Source organism: Leuresthes tenuis, unplaced genomic scaffold, assembly GCF_036924035.1.
Source record: "Leuresthes tenuis unplaced genomic scaffold, fLeuTen1.0.hap1 SCAF_11, whole genome shotgun sequence".
NCBI lineage: Eukaryota > Metazoa > Chordata > Actinopteri > Atheriniformes > Atherinopsidae > Leuresthes > Leuresthes tenuis.
Genome location: NW_027325365.1, coordinates 25,548,253 through 25,570,929, shown reverse-complemented (window position 1 = coordinate 25,570,929; position 22,677 = coordinate 25,548,253). Strand labels below are relative to the sequence as shown.

At 43.0% G+C, this 22,677-nt stretch overlaps 23 non-coding genes across 23 annotated transcripts; all 23 read right to left on the bottom strand.

Annotated features, from left to right (window-relative positions):
* Positions 1-215: 215 nt before the first annotated feature.
* Positions 216-297, bottom strand: trnal-uag (transfer RNA leucine (anticodon UAG)). Its single transcript has one exon. It is a non-coding gene; the product is annotated as a tRNA-Leu (tRNA).
* A 1,046-nt stretch (positions 298-1,343) lies between these two features.
* trnal-uag (transfer RNA leucine (anticodon UAG)) lies at positions 1,344-1,425 on the bottom strand. The gene has a single exon. It is a non-coding gene; the product is annotated as a tRNA-Leu (tRNA).
* Positions 1,426-2,488: 1,063 nt separating this feature from the next.
* Positions 2,489-2,570, bottom strand: trnal-uag (transfer RNA leucine (anticodon UAG)). The gene has a single exon. It is a non-coding gene; the product is annotated as a tRNA-Leu (tRNA).
* Positions 2,571-3,501: 931 nt separating this feature from the next.
* Positions 3,502-3,583, bottom strand: trnal-uag (transfer RNA leucine (anticodon UAG)). Its single transcript has one exon. It is a non-coding gene; the product is annotated as a tRNA-Leu (tRNA).
* A 1,038-nt stretch (positions 3,584-4,621) lies between these two features.
* trnal-uag (transfer RNA leucine (anticodon UAG)) lies at positions 4,622-4,703 on the bottom strand. Its single transcript has one exon. It is a non-coding gene; the product is annotated as a tRNA-Leu (tRNA).
* Positions 4,704-5,742: 1,039 nt separating this feature from the next.
* trnal-uag (transfer RNA leucine (anticodon UAG)) lies at positions 5,743-5,824 on the bottom strand. Its single transcript has one exon. It is a non-coding gene; the product is annotated as a tRNA-Leu (tRNA).
* Positions 5,825-6,755: 931 nt separating this feature from the next.
* Positions 6,756-6,837, bottom strand: trnal-uag (transfer RNA leucine (anticodon UAG)). The gene has a single exon. It is a non-coding gene; the product is annotated as a tRNA-Leu (tRNA).
* Positions 6,838-7,935: 1,098 nt separating this feature from the next.
* Positions 7,936-8,017, bottom strand: trnal-uag (transfer RNA leucine (anticodon UAG)). The gene has a single exon. It is a non-coding gene; the product is annotated as a tRNA-Leu (tRNA).
* Positions 8,018-9,081: 1,064 nt separating this feature from the next.
* Positions 9,082-9,163, bottom strand: trnal-cag (transfer RNA leucine (anticodon CAG)). The gene has a single exon. It is a non-coding gene; the product is annotated as a tRNA-Leu (tRNA).
* A 1,063-nt stretch (positions 9,164-10,226) lies between these two features.
* Positions 10,227-10,308, bottom strand: trnal-uag (transfer RNA leucine (anticodon UAG)). The gene has a single exon. It is a non-coding gene; the product is annotated as a tRNA-Leu (tRNA).
* A 603-nt stretch (positions 10,309-10,911) lies between these two features.
* trnal-uag (transfer RNA leucine (anticodon UAG)) lies at positions 10,912-10,993 on the bottom strand. Its single transcript has one exon. It is a non-coding gene; the product is annotated as a tRNA-Leu (tRNA).
* A 603-nt stretch (positions 10,994-11,596) lies between these two features.
* On the bottom strand, positions 11,597-11,678 carry trnal-uag (transfer RNA leucine (anticodon UAG)). The gene has a single exon. It is a non-coding gene; the product is annotated as a tRNA-Leu (tRNA).
* Positions 11,679-12,741: 1,063 nt separating this feature from the next.
* trnal-uag (transfer RNA leucine (anticodon UAG)) lies at positions 12,742-12,823 on the bottom strand. Its single transcript has one exon. It is a non-coding gene; the product is annotated as a tRNA-Leu (tRNA).
* Positions 12,824-13,426: 603 nt separating this feature from the next.
* On the bottom strand, positions 13,427-13,508 carry trnal-uag (transfer RNA leucine (anticodon UAG)). Its single transcript has one exon. It is a non-coding gene; the product is annotated as a tRNA-Leu (tRNA).
* Positions 13,509-14,111: 603 nt separating this feature from the next.
* trnal-uag (transfer RNA leucine (anticodon UAG)) lies at positions 14,112-14,193 on the bottom strand. The gene has a single exon. It is a non-coding gene; the product is annotated as a tRNA-Leu (tRNA).
* A 1,064-nt stretch (positions 14,194-15,257) lies between these two features.
* trnal-uag (transfer RNA leucine (anticodon UAG)) lies at positions 15,258-15,339 on the bottom strand. Its single transcript has one exon. It is a non-coding gene; the product is annotated as a tRNA-Leu (tRNA).
* Positions 15,340-15,942: 603 nt separating this feature from the next.
* trnal-uag (transfer RNA leucine (anticodon UAG)) lies at positions 15,943-16,024 on the bottom strand. The gene has a single exon. It is a non-coding gene; the product is annotated as a tRNA-Leu (tRNA).
* Positions 16,025-16,627: 603 nt separating this feature from the next.
* On the bottom strand, positions 16,628-16,709 carry trnal-uag (transfer RNA leucine (anticodon UAG)). Its single transcript has one exon. It is a non-coding gene; the product is annotated as a tRNA-Leu (tRNA).
* A 931-nt stretch (positions 16,710-17,640) lies between these two features.
* On the bottom strand, positions 17,641-17,722 carry trnal-uag (transfer RNA leucine (anticodon UAG)). The gene has a single exon. It is a non-coding gene; the product is annotated as a tRNA-Leu (tRNA).
* Positions 17,723-18,760: 1,038 nt separating this feature from the next.
* Positions 18,761-18,842, bottom strand: trnal-uag (transfer RNA leucine (anticodon UAG)). The gene has a single exon. It is a non-coding gene; the product is annotated as a tRNA-Leu (tRNA).
* Positions 18,843-19,905: 1,063 nt separating this feature from the next.
* Positions 19,906-19,987, bottom strand: trnal-uag (transfer RNA leucine (anticodon UAG)). The gene has a single exon. It is a non-coding gene; the product is annotated as a tRNA-Leu (tRNA).
* A 954-nt stretch (positions 19,988-20,941) lies between these two features.
* trnal-uag (transfer RNA leucine (anticodon UAG)) lies at positions 20,942-21,023 on the bottom strand. Its single transcript has one exon. It is a non-coding gene; the product is annotated as a tRNA-Leu (tRNA).
* A 629-nt stretch (positions 21,024-21,652) lies between these two features.
* On the bottom strand, positions 21,653-21,734 carry trnal-uag (transfer RNA leucine (anticodon UAG)). The gene has a single exon. It is a non-coding gene; the product is annotated as a tRNA-Leu (tRNA).
* Between the last annotated feature and the right edge of the window lie 943 nt (positions 21,735-22,677).

The following is a 22,677-nucleotide window of genomic DNA, read 5'->3' as shown; positions in this document are numbered from 1 at the left end:
GACTTTGGTCTCTATGGCTACGATCCCCAACATTACATGTCCACTGCAAGGCGCACAAAGAACGAACTGGGATTCATGTTTGCACCTTAGCAGAGAATGAAGGTACACTTGGGTTATCTCCCCAAAGGACAACTACATGTGTAAGATTTCCATCAACTTCAAGGTAACATTTGTTCTCTTTCTTGAAATCAGACTTGTACTTTTGATGGTCACAATGGCAGTGGTGGGATTTCAACCCACGCCTCCACAGAGACTGGAGCCTAAATCCAGCGCCTTCGACCACTCGGCCACACTACCAAAGACAGCTGCCAGTCAACTACAGGTCCACCGACCCCCGGGTTATGGGCCCAGCAAGCTTCCACTGCGCCACTCTGCTTTTGCATTTTTTTTTCCTTGGGCTGAAATAGCAAATGGTGTTAGGAGGTACATTTGAAGATTGCAAGCACAGCAGCCCAAGCGCTGTGGCACTCAGCTTCCATGTATCTTGATTAGGGTTTTGGAAAACTAAGAACCTCCAAGTTACAATCACAACATTAGCAGTCACTGCAGTACTTTGAATGGGGTCTTGAGGCCTGTGTCAGTTCAGTCACGTCACACCACTATGTTAACAGGTCACTCTCATTAGTAGATATACAGAGGCTTAAAACCTGCAAATTTAAATGACTTTGGTCTCTATGGCTACGATCCCCAACATTACATCTCCACTGTGGTGATTTTCTTATTATTCATTGCATTGAGGGATTAAAGAGTGTAATATTAATGGTTTGGACTCTGAGTCATAGTGTATGAATGTTAGACCTACTGACTGACAATGCATAGCATCTGGGTGACCTCAGCCACATCCTTAACCTGCATTTCCAAAACCTGAAGAGTAATGGCCACAAATAAAAATAAGCCTTGAAAAAGGACAACTACATGTGTAAGATTTCCTCTAAGTTCCATCAACTTAAAGGTAACATTTGTTTTTTTTTTTTTCTAGAAAGCAGACTTGTACTTTTGATGGTGAAACTGCCACCAAATAGAGCATTCACAATGGCAGGATTTAATCACTTTACACCACTATGTTAACAGGTCACTCTCATTAGTAGATATACAGAGGCTTAAAACCTGCAACTTCAAATGACTTTGGTCTCTCTGGCTACGATCCCCAACATTACATGTCCACTGCAAGGCGCACAAAGAATGAACTGGGATTCATGTTTGCACCTTAGCAGAGAATGAAGGTACACTTGACATTTGGGTTATCTCCCCAAAGGACAACTACATGTGTAAGATTTCCATCAACTTCAAGGTAACATTTGTTCTCTTTCTTGAAATCAGACTTGTACTTTTGATGGTCACAATGGCAGTGGTGGGATTTCAACCCACGCCTCCACAGAGACTGGAGCCTAAATCCAGCGCCTTCGACCACTCGGCCACACTACCAAAGACAGCTGCCAGTCAACTACAGGTCCACCGACCCCCGGGTTATGGGCCCAGCAAGCTTCCACTGCGCCACTCTGCTTTTGCATTTTTTTTTCCTTGGGCTGAAATAGCAAATGGTGTTAGGAGGTACATTTGAAGATTGCAAGCACAGCAGCCCAAGCGCTGTGGCACTCAGCTTCCATGTATCTTGATTAGGGTTTTGGAAAACTAAGAACCTCCAAGTTACAATCACAACATTAGCAGTCACTGCAGTACTTTGAATGGGGTCTTGAGGCCTGTTTCAGTTCAGTCACGTCACACCACTATGTTAACAGGTCACTCTCATTAGTAGATATACAGAGGCTTAAAACCTGCAAATTTAAATGACTTTGGTCTCTATGGCTACGATCCCCAACATTACATCTCCACTGTGGTGATTTTCTTATTATTCATTGCATTGAGGGATTAAAGAGTGTAATATTAATGGTTTGGACTCTGAGTCATAGTGTATGAATGTTAGACCTACTGACTGACAATGCATAGCATCTGGGTGACCTCAGCCACATCCTTAACCTGCATTTCCAAAACCTGAAGAGTAATGGCCACAAATAAAAATAAGCCTTGAAAAAGGACAACTACATGTGTAAGATTTCCTCTAAGTTCCATCAACTTAAAGGTAACATTTGTTTTTTTTTTTTTCTAGAAAGCAGACTTGTACTTTTGATGGTGAAACTGCCACCAAATAGAGCATTCACAATGGCAGGATTTAATCACTTTACACCACTATGTTAACAGGTCACTCTCATTAGTAGATATACAGAGGCTTAAAACCTGCAAATTCAAATGACTTTGGTCTCTATGGCTACGATCCCCAACATTACATGTCCACTGCAAGGCGCACAAAGAACGAACTGGGATTCATGTTTGCACCTTAGCAGAGAATGAAGGTACAATTGGGTTATCTCCCCAAAGGACAACTACATGTGTAAGATTTCCATCAACTTCAAGATAACATTTGATCTCTTTCTTGAAATCAGACTTGTACTTTTGATGGTGAAAGTGCCACCAAATAGAGCATTCACAATGGCAGTGGTGGGATTTGAACCCACGCCTCCACAGAGACTGGAGCCTAAATCCAGCGCCTTCGACCACTCGGCCACACTACCAAAGACAGGTGCCAGTCAACTACAGGTCCACCGACCTCCGAGTTATGGGCCCAGCAAGCTTCCACTGCGCCACTCTGCTTTTGCATTTTTTTTTCCTTGGGCTGAGATAGCAAATGGTGTTAGGAGGCACATTTGAAGATTGCAAGCACAGCAGCCCAAGCGCTGTGACACTCAGCTTCCATGTATCTTGATTAGGGTTTTGGAAAACTAAGAACCTCCAAGTTACAATCACAACATTAGCAGTCACTGCAGTACTATGAATGGGGTCTTGAGGCCTGTTTCAGTTCAGTCACGTCACACCACTATGTTAACAGGTCACTCTCATTAGTACATATACAGAGGCTTAAAATCTGCAACTTCAAATGACTTTGGTCTCTATGGCTACGATCCCCAACATTACATGTCCACTGCAAGGTGCACAAAGAATAAACTGGGATTCATGTTTGCACCTTAGCAGAGAATGAAGGTACACTTGATATATGGGTTACCTCTCCAAAGGACAACTACATCTGTAAGATTTCTTCAGAGTTCCATCAACTTCAAGGTAACATTTGTTTTTTTTTCTTGAAAGCAGACTTGTACTTTTGATGGTGAAACTGCCACCAAATAGAGCATTCACAATGGCAGGATTTAATCACTTTACACCACTATGTTAACAGGTCACCCTCATTAGTAGATATACAGAGGCTTAAAACCTGCAACTTCAAATGACTTTGGTCTCTCTGGCTACGATCCCCAACATTACATGTCCACTGCAAGGCGCACAAAGAATGAACTGGGATTCATGTTTGCACCTTAGCAGAGAATGAAGGTACACTTGACATTTGGGTTATCTCCCCAAAGGACAACTACATGTGTAAGATTTCCATCAACTTCAAGGTAACATTTGTTCTCTTTCTTGAAATCAGACTTGTACTTTTGATGGTCACAATGGCAGTGGTGGGATTTCAACCCACGCCTCCACAGAGACTGGAGCCTAAATCCAGCGCCTTCGACCACTCGGCCACACTACCAAAGACAGCTGCCAGTCAACTACAGGTCCACCGACCCCCGGGTTATGGGCCCAGCAAGCTTCCACTGCGCCACTCTGCTTTTGCATTTTTTTTTCCTTGGGCTGAAATAGCAAATGGTGTTAGGAGGTACATTTGAAGATTGCAAGCACAGCAGCCCAAGCGCTGTGGCACTCAGCTTCCATGTATCTTGATTAGGGTTTTGGAAAACTAAGAACCTCCAAGTTACAATCACAACATTAGCAGTCACTGCAGTACTTTGAATGGGGTCTTGAGGCCTGTTTCAGTTCAGTCACGTCACACCACTATGTTAACAGGTCACTCTCATTAGTAGATATACAGAGGCTTAAAACCTGCAAATTTAAATGACTTTGGTCTCTATGGCTACGATCCCCAACATTACATCTCCACTGTGGTGATTTTCTTATTATTCATTGCATTGAGGGATTAAAGAGTGTAATATTAATGGTTTGGACTCTGAGTCATAGTGTATGAATGTTAGACCTACTGACTGACAATGCATAGCATCTGGGTGACCTCAGCCACATCCTTAACCTGCATTTCCAAAACCTGAAGAGTAATGGCCACAAATAAAAATAAGCCTTGAAAAAGGACAACTACATGTGTAAGATTTCCTCTAAGTTCCATCAACTTAAAGGTAACATTTGTTTGTTTTTTTTCTAGAAAGCAGACTTGTACTTTTGATGGTGAAACTGCCACCAAATAGAGCATTCACAATGGCAGGATTTAATCACTTTACACCACTATGTTAACAGGTCACTCTCATTAGTAGATATACAGAGGCTTAAAACCTGCAAATTCAAATGACTTTGGTCTCTATGGCTACGATCCCCAACATTACATGTCCACTGCAAGGCGCACAAAGAACGAACTGGGATTCATGTTTGCACCTTAGCAGAGAATGAAGGTACACTTGGGTTATCTCCCCAAAGGACAACTACATGTGTAAGATTTCCATCAACTTCAAGGTAACATTTGTTCTCTTTCTTGAAATCAGACTTGTACTTTTGATGGTCACAATGGCAGTGGTGGGATTTCAACCCACGCCTCCACAGAGACTGGAGCCTAAATCCAGCGCCTTCGACCACTCGGCCACACTACCAAAGACAGCTGCCAGTCAACTACAGGTCCACCGACCCCCGGGTTATGGGCCCAGCAAGCTTCCACTGCGCCACTCTGCTTTTGCATTTTTTTTTCCTTGGGCTGAAATAGCAAATGGTGTTAGGAGGTACATTTGAAGATTGCAAGCACAGCAGCCCAAGCGCTGTGGCACTCAGCTTCCATGTATCTTGATTAGGGTTTTGGAAAACTAAGAACCTCCAAGTTACAATCACAACATTAGCAGTCACTGCAGTACTTTGAATGGGGTCTTGAGGCCTGTGTCAGTTCAGTCACGTCACACCACTATGTTAACAGGTCACTCTCATTAGTAGATATACAGAGGCTTAAAACCTGCAAATTTAAATGACTTTGGTCTCTATGGCTACGATCCCCAACATTACATCTCCACTGTGGTGATTTTCTTATTATTCATTGCATTGAGGGATTAAAGAGTGTAATATTAATGGTTTGGACTCTGAGTCATAGTGTATGAATGTTAGACCTACTGACTGACAATGCATAGCATCTGGGTGACCTCAGCCACATCCTTAACCTGCATTTCCAAAACCTGAAGAGTAATGGCCACAAATAAAAATAAGCCTTGAAAAAGGACAACTACATGTGTAAGATTTCCTCTAAGTTCCATCAACTTAAAGGTAACATTTGTTTTTTTTTTTTTCTAGAAAGCAGACTTGTACTTTTGATGGTGAAACTGCCACCAAATAGAGCATTCACAATGGCAGGATTTAATCACTTTACACCACTATGTTAACAGGTCACTCTCATTAGTAGATATACAGAGGCTTAAAACCTGCAAATTCAAATGACTTTGGTCTCTATGGCTACGATCCCCAACATTACATGTCCACTGCAAGGCGCACAAAGAACGAACTGGGATTCATGTTTGCACCTTAGCAGAGAATGAAGGTACACTTGGGTTATCTCCCCAAAGGACAACTACATGTGTAAGATTTCCATCAACTTCAAGGTAACATTTGATCTCTTTCTTGAAATCAGACTTGTACTTTTGATGGTCACAATGGCAGTGGTGGGTTTTGAACCCACGCCTCCACAGAGACTGGAGCCTAAATCCAGCGCCTTCGACCACTCGGCCACACTACCAAAGACAGGTGCCAGTCAACTACAGGTCCACCGACCTCCGGGTTATGGGCCCAGCAAGCTTCCACTGCGCCACTCTGCTTTTGCATTTTTTTTTCCTTGGGCTGAGATAGCAAATGGTGTTAGGAGGCACATTTGAAGATTGCAAGCACAGCAGCCCAAGCGCTGTGACACTCAGCTTCCATGTATCTTGATTAGGGTTTTGGAAAACTAAGAACCTCCAAGTTACAATCACAACATTAGCAGTCACTGCAGTACTTTGAATGGGGTCTTGAGGCCTGTTTCAGTTCAGTCACGTCACACCACTATGTTAACAGGTCACTCTCATTAGTACATATACAGAGGCTTAAAATCTGCAACTTCAAATGACTTTGGTCTCTATGGCTACGATCCCCAACATTACATGTCCACTGCAAGGTGCACAAAGAATAAACTGGGATTCATGTTTGCACCTTAGCAGAGAATGAAGGTACACTTGATATATGGGTTACCTCTCCAAAGGACAACTACATCTGTAAGATTTCTTCAGAGTTCCATCAACTTCAAGGTAACATTTGTTTTTTTTTCTTGAAAGCAGACTTGTACTTTTGATGGTGAAACTGCCACCAAATAGAGCATTCACAATGGCAGGATTTAATCACTTTACACCACTATGTTAACAGGTCACTCTCATTAGTACATATACAGAGGCTTAAAACCTGCAACTTCAAATGACTTTGGTCTCTCTGGCTACGATCCCCAACATTACATGTCCACTGCAAGGCGCACAAAGAATGAACTGGGATTCATGTTTGCACCTTAGCAGAGAATGAAGGTACACTTGACATTTGGGTTATCTCCCCAAAGGACAACTACATGTGTAAGATTTCCATCAACTTCAAGGTAACATTTGTTCTCTTTCTTGAAATCAGACTTGTACTTTTGATGGTCACAATGGCAGTGGTGGGATTTCAACCCACGCCTCCACAGAGACTGGAGCCTAAATCCAGCGCCTTCGACCACTCGGCCACACTACCAAAGACAGCTGCCAGTCAACTACAGGTCCACCGACCCCCGGGTTATGGGCCCAGCAAGCTTCCACTGCGCCACTCTGCTTTTGCATTTTTTTTTCCTTGGGCTGAAATAGCAAATGGTGTTAGGAGGTACATTTGAAGATTGCAAGCACAGCAGCCCAAGCGCTGTGGCACTCAGCTTCCATGTATCTTGATTAGGGTTTTGGAAAACTAGGAACCTCCAAATTACAATCACAACATTAGAAGTCACTGCAATACCTTGAATGGCGTCTTGAGTCCGGTTTCAGTTCAGTCACGTCACACCACTATTTTAACAGGTCACCCTCATTAGTAGATATACAGAGGCTTAAAACCTGCAACTTCAAATGACTTTGGTCTCTATGGCTACGATCCCCAACATTACATCTCCACTGGGGTGATTTTCTTATGATTCATTGCATTGAGGCTTTAAAGAGTGTAATATTAATGGTTTGGACTCTGAGTCATAGTGTATGAATGTTAGACCTACTGACTGACAATGCATAGCATCTGGGTGACCTCAGCCACATCCTTAACCTGCATTTCGAAAACCTGAAGAGTAATGGCCACAAATAAAAATAAGCCTTGGAAAAGATAGCTTGCCAACCAGCCGGCAATGTCACAGTGGTAACATCTATTTTTTTGCATGTGCTGTTTCACTGTTTATTCTCTGAGCCTGAAGGGACTCTTTAGTTGTGTGATCTTAATGTATACGCTTCATACAGGACTCTCTGTAGTTCCACATATAAAAATTATTCCAGACCAAAGTCTCCTTTATCTCTGGCAGTAGAAGAAACTGAAATTCTTCAAAATGTCAGTCACAAGTTAGACTTGACAAAATGAGCTATCTTTCTGTGGTCACGCATTAAGACTGCAAGGCACACCAAGAAAGGTCTGGGATTCATGTTTGCACCTTAGCAGAGAAAGAAAGTACACCTGACATATGGGTTACCTTCCTAAAAGACAACTACATGTGTAAGATTTCCTCTAAGTTCCATCAACTTCAAGATAACATTGTTTTTTTTCTTGAAAGCAGACTTGTACTTTTGATGATGGAAGTGCCACCAAATAGAACATTCACAATGGCAGTGGTGGGATTTGAACCCACGCCTCCACAGAGACTGGAGCCTAAATCCAGCGCCTTCGACCACTCGGCCACACTACCAAAGACAGGTGACAGTCAACTACAGGTCCACCGACCTCCGGGTTATGGGCCCAGCAAGCTTCCACTGCGCCACTCTGTTTTTGCATTTTTTTTTCCTTGGGCTGAGATAGCAAATGGTGTTAGGAGGTACATTTGAAGATTGCAAGCACAGCAGCCCAAGCGCTGTGACACTCAGCTTCCATGTATCTTGATTAGGGTTTTGGAAAACTAAGAACCTCCAAGTTACAATCACAACATTAGCAGTCACTGCAGTACTTTGAATGGGGTCTTGAGGCCTGTTTCAGTTCAGTCACGTCACACCACTATGTTAACAGGTCACTCTCATTAGTACATATACAGAGGCTTAAAATCTGCAACTTCAAATGACTTTGGTCTCTATGGCTATGATCCCCAACATTACATCTCCACTGTGGTGATTTTCTTATTATTCATTGCATTGAGGGATTAAAGAGTGTAATATTAATGGTTTGGACTCTGAGTCATAGTGTATGAATGTTAGACCTACTGACTGACAATGCATAGCATCTGGGTGACCTCAGCCACATCCTTAACCTGCATTTCCAAAACCTGAAGAGTAATGGCCACAAATAAAAATAAGCCTTGAAAAAGGACAACTACATGTGTAAGATTTCCTCTAAGTTCCATCAACTTAAAGGTAACATTTGTTTTTTTTTTTTTTCTAGAAAGCAGACTTGTACTTTTGATGGTGAAACTGCCACCAAATAGAGCATTCACAATGGCAGGATTTAATCACTTTACACCACTATGTTAACAGGTCACTCTCATTAGTAGATATACAGAGGCTTAAAACCTGCAAATTCAAATGACTTTGGTCTCTATGGCTACGATCCCCAACATTACATGTCCACTGCAAGGCGCACAAAGAACGAACTGGGATTCATGTTTGCACCTTAGCAGAGAATGAAGGTACACTTGGGTTATCTCCCCAAAGGACAACTACATGTGTAAGATTTCCATCAACTTCAAGGTAACATTTGATCTCTTTCTTGAAATCAGACTTGTACTTTTGATGGTGAAAGTGCCACCAAAGAGAACATTCACAATGGCAGTGGTGGGATTTGAACCCACGCCTCCACAGAGACTGGAGCCTGAATCCAGTGCCTTCGACCACTCGGCCACACTACCAAAGACAGGTGCCAGTCAACTACAGGTCCACCGACCTCCGGGTTATGGGCCCAGCAAGCTTCCACTGCGCCACTCTGCTTTTGCATTTTTTTTTCCTTGGGCTGAGATAGCAAATGGTGTTAGGAGGCACATTTGAAGATTGCAAGCACAGCAGCCCAAGCGCTGTGACACTCAGCTTCCATGTATCTTGATTAGGGTTTTGGAAAACTAAGAACCTCCAAGTTACAATCACAACATTAGCAGTCACTGCAGTACTTTGAATGGGGTCTTGAGGCCTGTTTCAGTTCAGTCACGTCACACCACTATGTTAACAGGTCACTCTCATTAGTAGATATACAGAGGCTTAAAACCTGCAAATTTAAATGACTTTGGTCTCTATGGCTACGATCCCCAACATTACATCTCCACTGTGGTGATTTTCTTATTATTCATTGCATTGAGGGATTAAAGAGTGTAATATTAATGGTTTGGACTCTGAGTCATAGTGTATGAATGTTAGACCTACTGACTGACAATGCATAGCATCTGGGTGACCTCAGCCACATCCTTAACCTGCATTTCCAAAACCTGAAGAGTAATGGCCACAAATAAAAATAAGCCTTGAAAAAGGACAACTACATGTGTAAGATTTCCTCTAAGTTCCATCAACTTAAAGGTAACATTTGTTTTTTTTTTTTTCTAGAAAGCAGACTTGTACTTTTGATGGTGAAACTGCCACCAAATAGAGCATTCACAATGGCAGGATTTAATCACTTTACACCACTATGTTAACAGGTCACTCTCATTAGTAGATATACAGAGGCTTAAAACCTGCAAATTCAAATGACTTTGGTCTCTATGGCTACGATCCCCAACATTACATGTCCACTGCAAGGCGCACAAAGAACGAACTGGGATTCATGTTTGCACCTTAGCAGAGAATGAAGGTACAATTGGGTTATCTCCCCAAAGGACAACTACATGTGTAAGATTTCCATCAACTTCAAGATAACATTTGATCTCTTTCTTGAAATCAGACTTGTACTTTTGATGGTGAAAGTGCCACCAAATAGAGCATTCACAATGGCAGTGGTGGGATTTGAACCCACGCCTCCACAGAGACTGGAGCCTAAATCCAGCAACTTCGACCACTCGGCCACACTACCAAAGACAGGTGCCAGTCAACTACAGGTCCACCGACCTCCGAGTTATGGGCCCAGCAAGCTTCCACTGCGCCACTCTGCTTTTGCATTTTTTTTTCCTTGGGCTGAGATAGCAAATGGTGTTAGGAGGCACATTTGAAGATTGCAAGCACAGCAGCCCAAGCGCTGTGACACTCAGCTTCCATGTATCTTGATTAGGGTTTTGGAAAACTAAGAACCTCCAAGTTACAATCACAACATTAGCAGTCACTGCAGTACTTTGAATGGGGTCTTGAGGCCTGTTTCAGTTCAGTCACGTCACACCACTATGTTAACAGGTCACTCTCATTAGTACATATACAGAGGCTTAAAATCTGCAACTTCAAATGACTTTGGTCTCTATGGCTACGATCCCCAACATTACATGTCCACTGCAAGGCGCACAAAGAACGAACTGGGATTCATGTTTGCACCTTAGCAGAGAATGAAGGTACACTTGGGTTATCTCCCCAAAGGACAACTACATGTGTAAGATTTCCATCAACTTCAAGGTAACATTTGATCTCTTTCTTGAAATCAGACTTGTACTTTTGATGGTAAAAGTGCCACCAAATAGAGCATTCACAATGGCAGTGGTGGGATTGGAATCCACGCCTCCACAGACACTGGAGCCTAAATCCAGCGCCTTCGACCACTCGGCCACACTACCAAAGACAGGTGCCAGTCAACTACAGGTCCACCGACCTCCGGGTTATGGGCCCAGCAAGCTTCCACTGCGCCACTCTGCTTTTGCATTTTTTTTTCCTTGGGCTGAGATAGCAAATGGTGTTAGGAGGCACATTTGAAGATTGCAAGCACAGCAGCCCAAGCGCTGTGACACTCAGCTTCCATGTATCTTGATTAGGGTTTTGGAAAACTAAGAACCTCCAAGTTACAATCACAACATTAGCAGTCACTGCAGTACTTTGAATGGGGTCTTGAGGCCTGTTTCAGTTCAGTCACGTCACACCACTATGTTAACAGGTCACTCTCATTAGTACATATACAGAGGCTTAAAATCTGCAACTTCAAATGACTTTGGTCTCTATGGCTACGATCCCCAACATTACATGTCCACTGCAAGGCGCACAAAGAACGAACTGGGATTCATGTTTGCACCTTAGCAGAGAATGAAGGTACACTTGGGTTATCTCCCCAAAGGACAACTACATGTGTAAGATTTCCATCAACTTCAAGGTAACATTTGATCTCTTTCTTGAAATCAGACTTGTACTTTTGATGGTGAAAGTGCCACCAAAGAGAACATTCACAATGGCAGTGGTGGGATTTCAACCCACGCCTCCACAGAGACTGGAGCCTAAATCCAGCGCCTTCGACCACTCGGCCACACTACCAAAGACAGCTGCCAGTCAACTACAGGTCCACCGACCCCCGGGTTATGGGCCCAGCAAGCTTCCACTGCGCCACTCTGCTTTTGCATTTTTTTTTCCTTGGGCTGAAATAGCAAATGGTGTTAGGAGGTACATTTGAAGATTGCAAGCACAGCAGCCCAAGCGCTGTGGCACTCAGCTTCCATGTATCTTGATTAGGGTTTTGGAAAACTAAGAACCTCCAAGTTACAATCACAACATTAGCAGTCACTGCAGTACTTTGAATGGGGTCTTGAGGCCTGTTTCAGTTCAGTCACGTCACACCACTATGTTAACAGGTCACTCTCATTAGTAGATATACAGAGGCTTAAAACCTGCAAATTTAAATGACTTTGGTCTCTATGGCTACGATCCCCAACATTACATCTCCACTGTGGTGATTTTCTTATTATTCATTGCATTGAGGGATTAAAGAGTGTAATATTAATGGTTTGGACTCTGAGTCATAGTGTATGAATGTTAGACCTACTGACTGACAATGCATAGCATCTGGGTGACCTCAGCCACATCCTTAACCTGCATTTCCAAAACCTGAAGAGTAATGGCCACAAATAAAAATAAGCCTTGAAAAAGGACAACTACATGTGTAAGATTTCCTCTAAGTTCCATCAACTTAAAGGTAACATTTGTTTTTTTTTTTTTCTAGAAAGCAGACTTGTACTTTTGATGGTGAAACTGCCACCAAATAGAGCATTCACAATGGCAGGATTTAATCACTTTACACCACTATGTTAACAGGTCACTCTCATTAGTAGATATACAGAGGCTTAAAATCTGCAAATTCAAATGACTTTGGTCTCTATGGCTACGATCCCCAACATTACATGTCCACTGCAAGGCGCACAAAGAACGAACTGGGATTCATGTTTGCACCTTAGCAGAGAATGAAGGTACAATTGGGTTATCTCCCCAAAGGACAACTACATGTGTAAGATTTCCATCAACTTCAAGATAACATTTGATCTCTTTCTTGAAATCAGACTTGTACTTTTGATGGTGAAAGTGCCACCAAATAGAGCATTCACAATGGCAGTGGTGGGATTTGAACCCACGCCTCCACAGAGACTGGAGCCTAAATCCAGCGCCTTCGACCACTCGGCCACACTACCAAAGACAGGTGCCAGTCAACTACAGGTCCACCGACCTCCGAGTTATGGGCCCAGCAAGCTTCCACTGCGCCACTCTGCTTTTGCATTTTTTTTTCCTTGGGCTGAGATAGCAAATGGTGTTAGGAGGCACATTTGAAGATTGCAAGCACAGCAGCCCAAGCGCTGTGACACTCAGCTTCCATGTATCTTGATTAGGGTTTTGGAAAACTAAGAACCTCCAAGTTACAATCACAACATTAGCAGTCACTGCAGTACTTTGAATGGGGTCTTGAGGCCTGTTTCAGTTCAGTCACGTCACACCACTATGTTAACAGGTCACTCTCATTAGTACATATACAGAGGCTTAAAATCTGCAACTTCAAATGACTTTGGTCTCTATGGCTACGATCCCCAACATTACATGTCCACTGCAAGGCGCACAAAGAACGAACTGGGATTCATGTTTGCACCTTAGCAGAGAATGAAGGTACACTTGGGTTATCTCCCCAAAGGACAACTACATGTGTAAGATTTCCATCAACTTCAAGGTAACATTTGATCTCTTTCTTGAAATCAGACTTGTACTTTTGATGGTAAAAGTGCCACCAAATAGAGCATTCACAATGGCAGTGGTGGGATTGGAATCCACGCCTCCACAGACACTGGAGCCTAAATCCAGCGCCTTCGACCACTCGGCCACACTACCAAAGACAGGTGCCAGTCAACTACAGGTCCACCGACCTCCGGGTTATGGGCCCAGCAAGCTTCCACTGCGCCACTCTGCTTTTGCATTTTTTTTTCCTTGGGCTGAGATAGCAAATGGTGTTAGGAGGCACATTTGAAGATTGCAAGCACAGCAGCCCAAGCGCTGTGACACTCAGCTTCCATGTATCTTGATTAGGGTTTTGGAAAACTAAGAACCTCCAAGTTACAATCACAACATTAGCAGTCACTGCAGTACTTTGAATGGGGTCTTGAGGCCTGTTTCAGTTCAGTCACGTCACACCACTATGTTAACAGGTCACTCTCATTAGTACATATACAGAGGCTTAAAATCTGCAACTTCAAATGACTTTGGTCTCTATGGCTACGATCCCCAACATTACATGTCCACTGCAAGGCGCACAAAGAACGAACTGGGATTCATGTTTGCACCTTAGCAGAGAATGAAGGTACACTTGGGTTATCTCCCCAAAGGACAACTACATGTGTAAGATTTCCATCAACTTCAAGGTAACATTTGTTCTCTTTCTTGAAATCAGACTTGTACTTTTGATGGTGAAAGTGCCACCAAAGAGAACTTTCACAATGGCAGTGGTGGGATTTGAACCCACGCCTCCACAGAGACTGGAGCCTAAATCCAGCGCCTTCGACCACTCGGCCACACTACCAAAGACAGCTGCCAGTCAACTACAGGTCCACCGACCTCCGGGTTATGGGCCCAGCAAGCTTCCACTGCGCCACTCTGCTTTTGCATTTTTTTTTCCTTGGGCTGAGATAGCAAATGGTGTTAGGAGGTACATTTGAAGATTGCAAGCACAGCAGCCCAAGCGCTGTGACACTCAGCTTCCATGTATCTTGATTAGGGTTTTGGAAAACTAAGAACCTCCAAGTTACAATCACAACATTAGCAGTCACTGCAGTACTTTGAATGGGGTCTTGAGGCCTGTTTCAGTTCAGTCACGTCACACCACTATGTTAACAGGTCACTCTCATTAGTACATATACAGAGGCTTAAAATCTGCAACTTCAAATGACTTTGGTCTCTATGGCTATGATCCCCAACATTACATCTCCACTGTGGTGATTTTCTTATTATTCATTGCATTGAGGGATTAAAGAGTGTAATATTAATGGTTTGGACTCTGAGTCATAGTGTATGAATGTTAGACCTACTGACTGACAATGCATAGCATCTGGGTGACCTCAGCCACATCCTTAACCTGCATTTCCAAAACCTGAAGAGTAATGGCCACAAATAAAAATAAGCCTTGAAAAAGGACAACTACATGTGTAAGATTTCCTCTAAGTTCCATCAACTTAAAGGTAACATTTGTTTTTTTTTTTTTTCTAGAAAGCAGACTTGTACTTTTGATGGTGAAACTGCCACCAAATAGAGCATTCACAATGGCAGGATTTAATCACTTTACACCACTATGTTAACAGGTCACTCTCATTAGTAGATATACAGAGGCTTAAAACCTGCAAATTCAAATGACTTTGGTCTCTATGGCTACGATCCCCAACATTACATGTCCACTGCAAGGCGCACAAAGAACGAACTGGGATTCATGTTTGCACCTTAGCAGAGAATGAAGGTACACTTGGGTTATCTCCCCAAAGGACAACTACATGTGTAAGATTTCCATCAACTTCAAGGTAACATTTGATCTCTTTCTTGAAATCAGACTTGTACTTTTGATGGTGAAAGTGCCACCAAAGAGAACATTCACAATGGCAGTGGTGGGATTTGAACCCACGCCTCCACAGAGACTGGAGCCTAAATCCAGTGCCTTCGACCACTCGGCCACACTACCAAAGACAGGTGCCAGTCAACTACAGGTCCACCGACCTCCGGGTTATGGGCCCAGCAAGCTTCCACTGCGCCACTCTGCTTTTGCATTTTTTTTTCCTTGGGCTGAGATAGCAAATGGTGTTAGGAGGCACATTTGAAGATTGCAAGCACAGCAGCCCAAGCGCTGTGACACTCAGCTTCCATGTATCTTGATTAGGGTTTTGGAAAACTAAGAACCTCCAAGTTACAATCACAACATTAGCAGTCACTGCAGTACTTTGAATGGGGTCTTGAGGCCTGTTTCAGTTCAGTCACGTCACACCACTATGTTAACAGGTCACTCTCATTAGTACATATACAGAGGCTTAAAATCTGCAACTTCAAATGACTTTGGTCTCTATGGCTACGATCCCCAACATTACATGTCCACTGCAAGGCGCACAAAGAACGAACTGGGATTCATGTTTGCACCTTAGCAGAGAATGAAGGTACACTTGGGTTATCTCCCCAAAGGACAACTACATGTGTAAGATTTCCATCAACTTCAAGGTAACATTTGTTCTCTTTCTTGAAATCAGACTTGTACTTTTGATGGTGAAAGTGCCACCAAAGAGAACATTCACAATGGCAGTGGTGGGATTTGAACCCACGCCTCCACAGAGACTGGAGCCTAAATCCAGCGCCTTCGACCACTCGGCCACACTACCAAAGACAGCTGCCAGTCAACTACAGGTCCACCGACCTCCGGGTTATGGGCCCAGCAAGCTTCCACTGCGCCACTCTGCTTTTGCATTTTTTTTTCCTTGGGCTGAGATAGCAAATGGTGTTAGGAGGCACATTTGAAGATTGCAAGCACAGCAGCCCAAGCGCTGTGACACTCAGCTTCCATGTATCTTGATTAGGGTTTTGGAAAACTAAGAACCTCCAAGTTACAATCACAACATTAGCAGTCACTGCAGTACTTTGAATGGGGTCTTGAGGCCTGTTTCAGTTCAGTCACGTCACACCACTATGTTAACAGGTCACTCTCATTAGTACATATACAGAGGCTTAAAATCTGCAACTTCAAATGACTTTGGTCTCTATGGCTACGATCCCCAACATTACATGTCCACTGCAAGGCGCACAAAGAACGAACTGGGATTCATGTTTGCACCTTAGCAGAGAATGAAGGTACACTTGGGTTATCTCCCCAAAGGACAACTACATGTGTAAGATTTCCATGAACTTCAAGGTAACATTTGTTCTCTTTCTTGAAATCAGACTTGTACTTTTGATGGTGAAAGTGCCACCAAAGAGAACATTCACAATGGCAGTGGTGGGATTTGAACCCACGCCTCCACAGAGACTGGAGCCTAAATCCAGCGCCTTCGACCACTCGGCCACACTACCAAAGACAGCTGCCAGTCAACTACAGGTCCACCGACCCCCGGGTTATGGGCCCAGCAAGCTTCCACTGCGCCACTCTGCTTTTGCATTTTTTTTTCCTTGGGCTGAAATAGCAAATGGTGTTAGGAGGTACATTTGAAGATTGCTAGCACAGCAGCCCAAGCGCTGTGGCACTCAGCTTCCATGTATCTTGATTAGGGTTTTGGAAAACTAAGAACCTCCAAGTTACAATCACAACATTAGCAGTCACTGCAGTACTTTGAATGGGGTCTTGAGGCCTGTTTCAGTTCAGTCACGTCACACCACTATTTTAACAGGTCACCCTCATTAGTAGATATACAGAGGCTTAAAATCTGCAACTTCAAATGACTTTGGTCTCTATGGCTACGATCCCCAACATTACATGTCCACTGCAAGGCGCACAAAGAATAAACTGGGATTCATGTTTGCACCTTAGCAGAGAATGAAGGTACACTTGATATATGGGTTACCTCTCCAAAGGACAACTACATCTGTAAGATTTCTTCAGAGTTCCATCAACTTCAAGGTAACATTTGTTTTTTTTTCTTGAAAGCAGACTTGTACTTTTGATGGTGAAACTGCCACCAAATAGAGCATTCACAATGGCAGGATTTAATCACTTTACACCACTATGTTAACAGGTCACCCTCATTAGTAGATATACAGAGGCTTAAAACCTGCAACTTCAAATGACTTTGGTCTCTCTGGCTACGATCCCCAACATTACATGTCCACTGCAAGGCGCACAAAGAATGAACTGGGATTCATGTTTGCACCTTAGCAGAGAATGAAGGTACACTTGACATTTGGGTTATCTCCCCAAAGGACAACTACATGTGTAAGATTTCCATCAACTTCAAGGTAACATTTGTTCTCTTTCTTGAAATCAGACTTGTACTTTTGATGGTCACAATAGCAGTGGTGGGATTTCAACCCACGCCTCCACAGAGACTGGAGCCTAAATCCAGCGCCTTCGACCACTCGGCCACACTACCAAAGACAGCTGCCAGTCAACTACAGGTCCACCGACCCCCGGGTTATGGGCCCAGCAAGCTTCCACTGCGCCACTCTGCTTTTGCATTTTTTTTTCCTTGGGCTGAAATAGCAAATGGTGTTAGGAGGTACATTTGAAGATTGCAAGCACAGCAGCCCAAGCGCTGTGGCACTCAGCTTCCATGTATCTTGATTAGGGTTTTGGAAAACTAAGAACCTCCAAGTTACAATCACAACATTAGCAGTCACTGCAGTACTTTGAATGGGGTCTTGAGGCCTGTTTCAGTTCAGTCACGTCACACCACTATGTTAACAGGTCACTCTCATTAGTAGATATACAGAGGCTTAAACCCTGCAAATTTAAATGACTTTGGTCTCTATGGCTACGATCCCCAACATTACATCTCCACTGTGGTGATTTTCTTATTATTCATTGCATTGAGGGATTAAAGAGTGTAATATTAATGGTTTGGACTCTGAGTCATAGTGTATGAATGTTAGACCTACTGACTGACAATGCATAGCATCTGGGTGACCTCAGCCACATCCTTAACCTGCATTTCCAAAACCTGAAGAGTAATGGCCACAAATAAAAATAAGCCTTGAAAAAGGACAACTACATGTGTAAGATTTCCTCTAAGTTCCATCAACTTAAAGGTAACATTTGTTTTTTTTTTTTCTAGAAAGCAGACTTGTACTTTTGATGGTGAAACTGCCACCAAATAGAGCATTCACAATGGCAGGATTTAATCACTTTACACCACTATGTTAACAGGTCACTCTCATTAGTAGATATACAGAGGCTTAAAACCTGCAAATTCAAATGACTTTGGTCTCTATGGCTACGATCCCCAACATTACATGTCCACTGCAAGGCGCACAAAGAACGAACTGGGATTCATGTTTGCACCTTAGCAGAGAATGAAGGTACACTTGGGTTATCTCCCCAAAGGACAACTACATGTGTAAGATTTCCATCAACTTCAAGGTAACATTTGTTCTCTTTCTTGAAATCAGACTTGTACTTTTGATGGTCACAATGGCAGTGGTGGGATTTCAACCCACGCCTCCACAGAGACTGGAGCCTAAATCCAGCGCCTTCGACCACTCGGCCACACTACCAAAGACAGCTGCCAGTCAACTACAGGTCCACCGACCCCCGGGTTATGGGCCCAGCAAGCTTCCACTGCGCCACTCTGCTTTTGCATTTTTTTTTCCTTGGGCTGAAATAGCAAATGGTGTTAGGAGGTACATTTGAAGATTGCAAGCACAGCAGCCCAAGCGCTGTGGCACTCAGCTTCCATGTATCTTGATTAGGGTTTTGGAAAACTAAGAACCTCCAAGTTACAATCACAACATTAGCAGTCACTGCAGTACTTTGAATGGGGTCTTGAGGCCTGTGTCAGTTCAGTCACGTCACACCACTATGTTAACAGGTCACTCTCATTAGTAGATATACAGAGGCTTAAAACCTGCAAATTTAAATGACTTTGGTCTCTATGGCTACGATCCCCAACATTACATCTCCACTGTGGTGATTTTCTTATTATTCATTGCATTGAGGGATTAAAGAGTGTAATATTAATGGTTTGGACTCTGAGTCATAGTGTATGAATGTTAGACCTACTGACTGACAATGCATAGCATCTGGGTGACCTCAGCCACATCCTTAACCTGCATTTCCAAAACCTGAAGAGTAATGGCCACAAATAAAAATAAGCCTTGAAAAAGGACAACTACATGTGTAAGATTTCCTCTAAGTTCCATCAACTTAAAGGTAACATTTGTTTTTTTTTTTTCTAGAAAGCAGACTTGTACTTTTGATGGTGAAACTGCCACCAAATAGAGCATTCACAATGGCAGGATTTAATCACTTTACACCACTATGTTAACAGGTCACTCTCATTAGTAGATATACAGAGGCTTAAAACCTGCAAATTCAAATGACTTTGGTCTCTATGGCTACGATCCCCAACATTACATGTCCACTGCAAGGCGCACAAAGAACGAACTGGGATTCATGTTTGCACCTTAGCAGAGAATGAAGGTACACTTGGGTTATCTCCCCAAAGGACAACTACATGTGTAAGATTTCCATCAACTTCAAGGTAACATTTGTTCTCTTTCTTGAAATCAGACTTGTACTTTTGATGGTGAAAGTGCCACCATCAAATGGCACCATCAATGGCAGTGGTGGGATTTGAACCCACGCCTCCACAGAGACTGGAGCCTAAATCCAGCGCCTTCGACCACTCGGCCACACTACCAAAGACAGGTGCTAGTCAACTACAGGTCCACCGGCCTCCGGGTTATGGGCCCAGCAAGCTTCCACTGCGCCACTCTGCTTTTGCATTTTTTTTCCTTGGGCTGAGATAGCAAATGGTGTTAGGAGGTACATTTGAAGATTGCAAGCACAGCAGCCCAAGCGCTGTGACACTCAGCTTCCATGTATCTTGATTAGGGTTTTGGAAAACGAAGAACCTCCAAGTTACAATCACAACATTAGCAGTCACTGCAGTACTTTGAATGGGGTCTTGAGGCCTGTTTCAGTTCAGTCACGTCACACCACTATGTTAACAGGTCACTCTCATTAGTACATATACAGAGGCTTAAAATCTGCAACTTCAAATGACTTTGGTCTCTATGGCTACGATCCCCAACATTACATGTCCACTGCAAGGCACACAAAGAATAAACTGGGATTCATGTTTGCACCTTAGCAGAGAATGAAGGTACACTTGATATATGGGTTACCTCTCCAAAGGACAACTACATCTGTAAGATTTCTTCAGAGTTCCATCAACTTCAAGGTAACATTTGTTTTTTTTTCTTGAAAGCAGACTTGTACTTTTGATGGTGAAACTGCCACCAAATAGAGCATTCACAATGGCAGGATTTAATCACTTTACACCACTATGTTAACAGGTCACCCTCATTAGTAGATATACAGAGGCTTAAAATCTGCAACTTCAAATGACTTTGGTCTCTATGGCTACGATCCCCAACATTACATGTCCACTGCAAGGCGCACAAAGAATAAACTGGGATTCATGTTTGCACCTTAGCAGAGAATGAAGGTACACTTGACATTTGGGTTATCTCCCCAAAGGACAACTACATGTGTAAGATTTCCATCAACTTCAAGGTAACATTTGTTCTCTTTCTTGAAATCAGACTTGTACTTTTGATGGTGAAAGTGCCACCAAAGAGAACATTCACAATGGCAGTGGTTGGATTTGAACCCACGCCTCCACAGAGACTGGAGCCTAAATCCAGCACCTTTGACCACTCGGCCACACTACCAAAGATTATAACATTATAATATTAATGGTTTGGACTCTGAGTCATAGTGTATGAATGTTAGACCTACTGACTGACAATGCATACCATCTGGGTGACCTCAGCCACATCCTTAACCTGCATTTCCAAAACCTGAAGAGTAATGGCCACAAATAAAAATAAGCCTTGAAAAAGGACAACTACATGTGTAAGATTTCCTCTAAGTTCCATCAACTTAAGGGTAACATTTGTTTTTTTTTTCTAGAAAGCAGACTTGTACTTTTGATGGTGAAACTGCCACCAAATAGATCATTCACAATGGCAGGATTTAATCACTTTACACCACTATGTTAACAGGTCACCCTCATTAGTAGATATACAGAGGTTTAAAACCTGCAACTTCAAATGACTTTGGTCTCTATGGCTACGATCCCCAACATTACATGTCCACTGCAAGGCGCACAAAGAATAAACTGGGATTCATGTTTGCACCTTAGCAGAGAATGAAGGTATACTTGACATTTGGGTTATCTCCCCAAAGGACAACTACATGTGTAAGATTTCCATGAACTTCAAGGTAACATTTGTTCTCTTTCTTGAAATCAGACTTGTACTTTTGATGGTGAAAGTGCCACCAAAGAGAACATTCACAATGGCAGTGGTGGGATTTGAACCCACGCCTCCACAGAGACTGGAGCCTAAATCCAGCGCCTTCGACCACTCGGCCACACTACCAAAGACAGCTGCCAGTCAACTACAGGTCCACCGACCTCCGGGTTATGGGCCCAGCAAGCTTCCACTGCGCCACTCTGCTTTTGCATTTTTTTTCCTTGGGCTGAGATAGCAAATGGCGTTAGGAGGTACATTTGAAGATTGCAAGCACAGCAGCCCAAGCGCTGTGACACTCAGCTTCCATGTATCTTGATTAGGGTTTTGGAAAACTAAGAACCTCCAAGTTACAATCACAACATTAGCAGTCACTGCAGTACTTTGAATGGGGTCTTGAGGCCTGTTTCAGTTCAGTCACGTCACACCACTATGTTAACAGGTCACTCTCATTAGTAGATATACAGAGGCTTAAAATCTGCAACTTCAAATGACTTTGGTCTCTATGGCTACGATCCCCAACATTACATGTCCACTGCAAGGCGCACAAAGAATAAACTGGGATTCATGTTTGCACCTTAGCAGAGAATGAAGGTACACTTGACATTTGGGTTACCTCCCTAAAGGACAACTACATGTGTAAGATTTCCTCTAAGTTCCATCAACTTAAAGCAAACTTCTTTTTTTTTTCTTGAAAGCAGACTTGTACTTTTGATGATGGAAGTGCCACCAAATAGAACATTCACAATGGCAGTGGTGGGATTTGAACCCACGCCTCCACAGAGACTGGAGCCTAAATCCAGGTCCTACTACAGGTCCACCGACAAAAAGAGCTAGGAGCTCCAAGGCTCAGCAGCATGTCTAATAAAGTGAAATGAAAACCTAAACAAATAAATAGCTCTCTAAAGTTTAACTGTAAATAAAGTTTATAGTTCAAACAAAAAAAAAAGTGCAAGGAGCTCCAAGCCTCAGCAGCATCTCTTATAAAGTTGGTTTATTGTGTAAATGTTATATTTTGACATGTTATAGCAGGGACCCTGTCATTCAAAACTGGGCTGCTAAATTAATAACG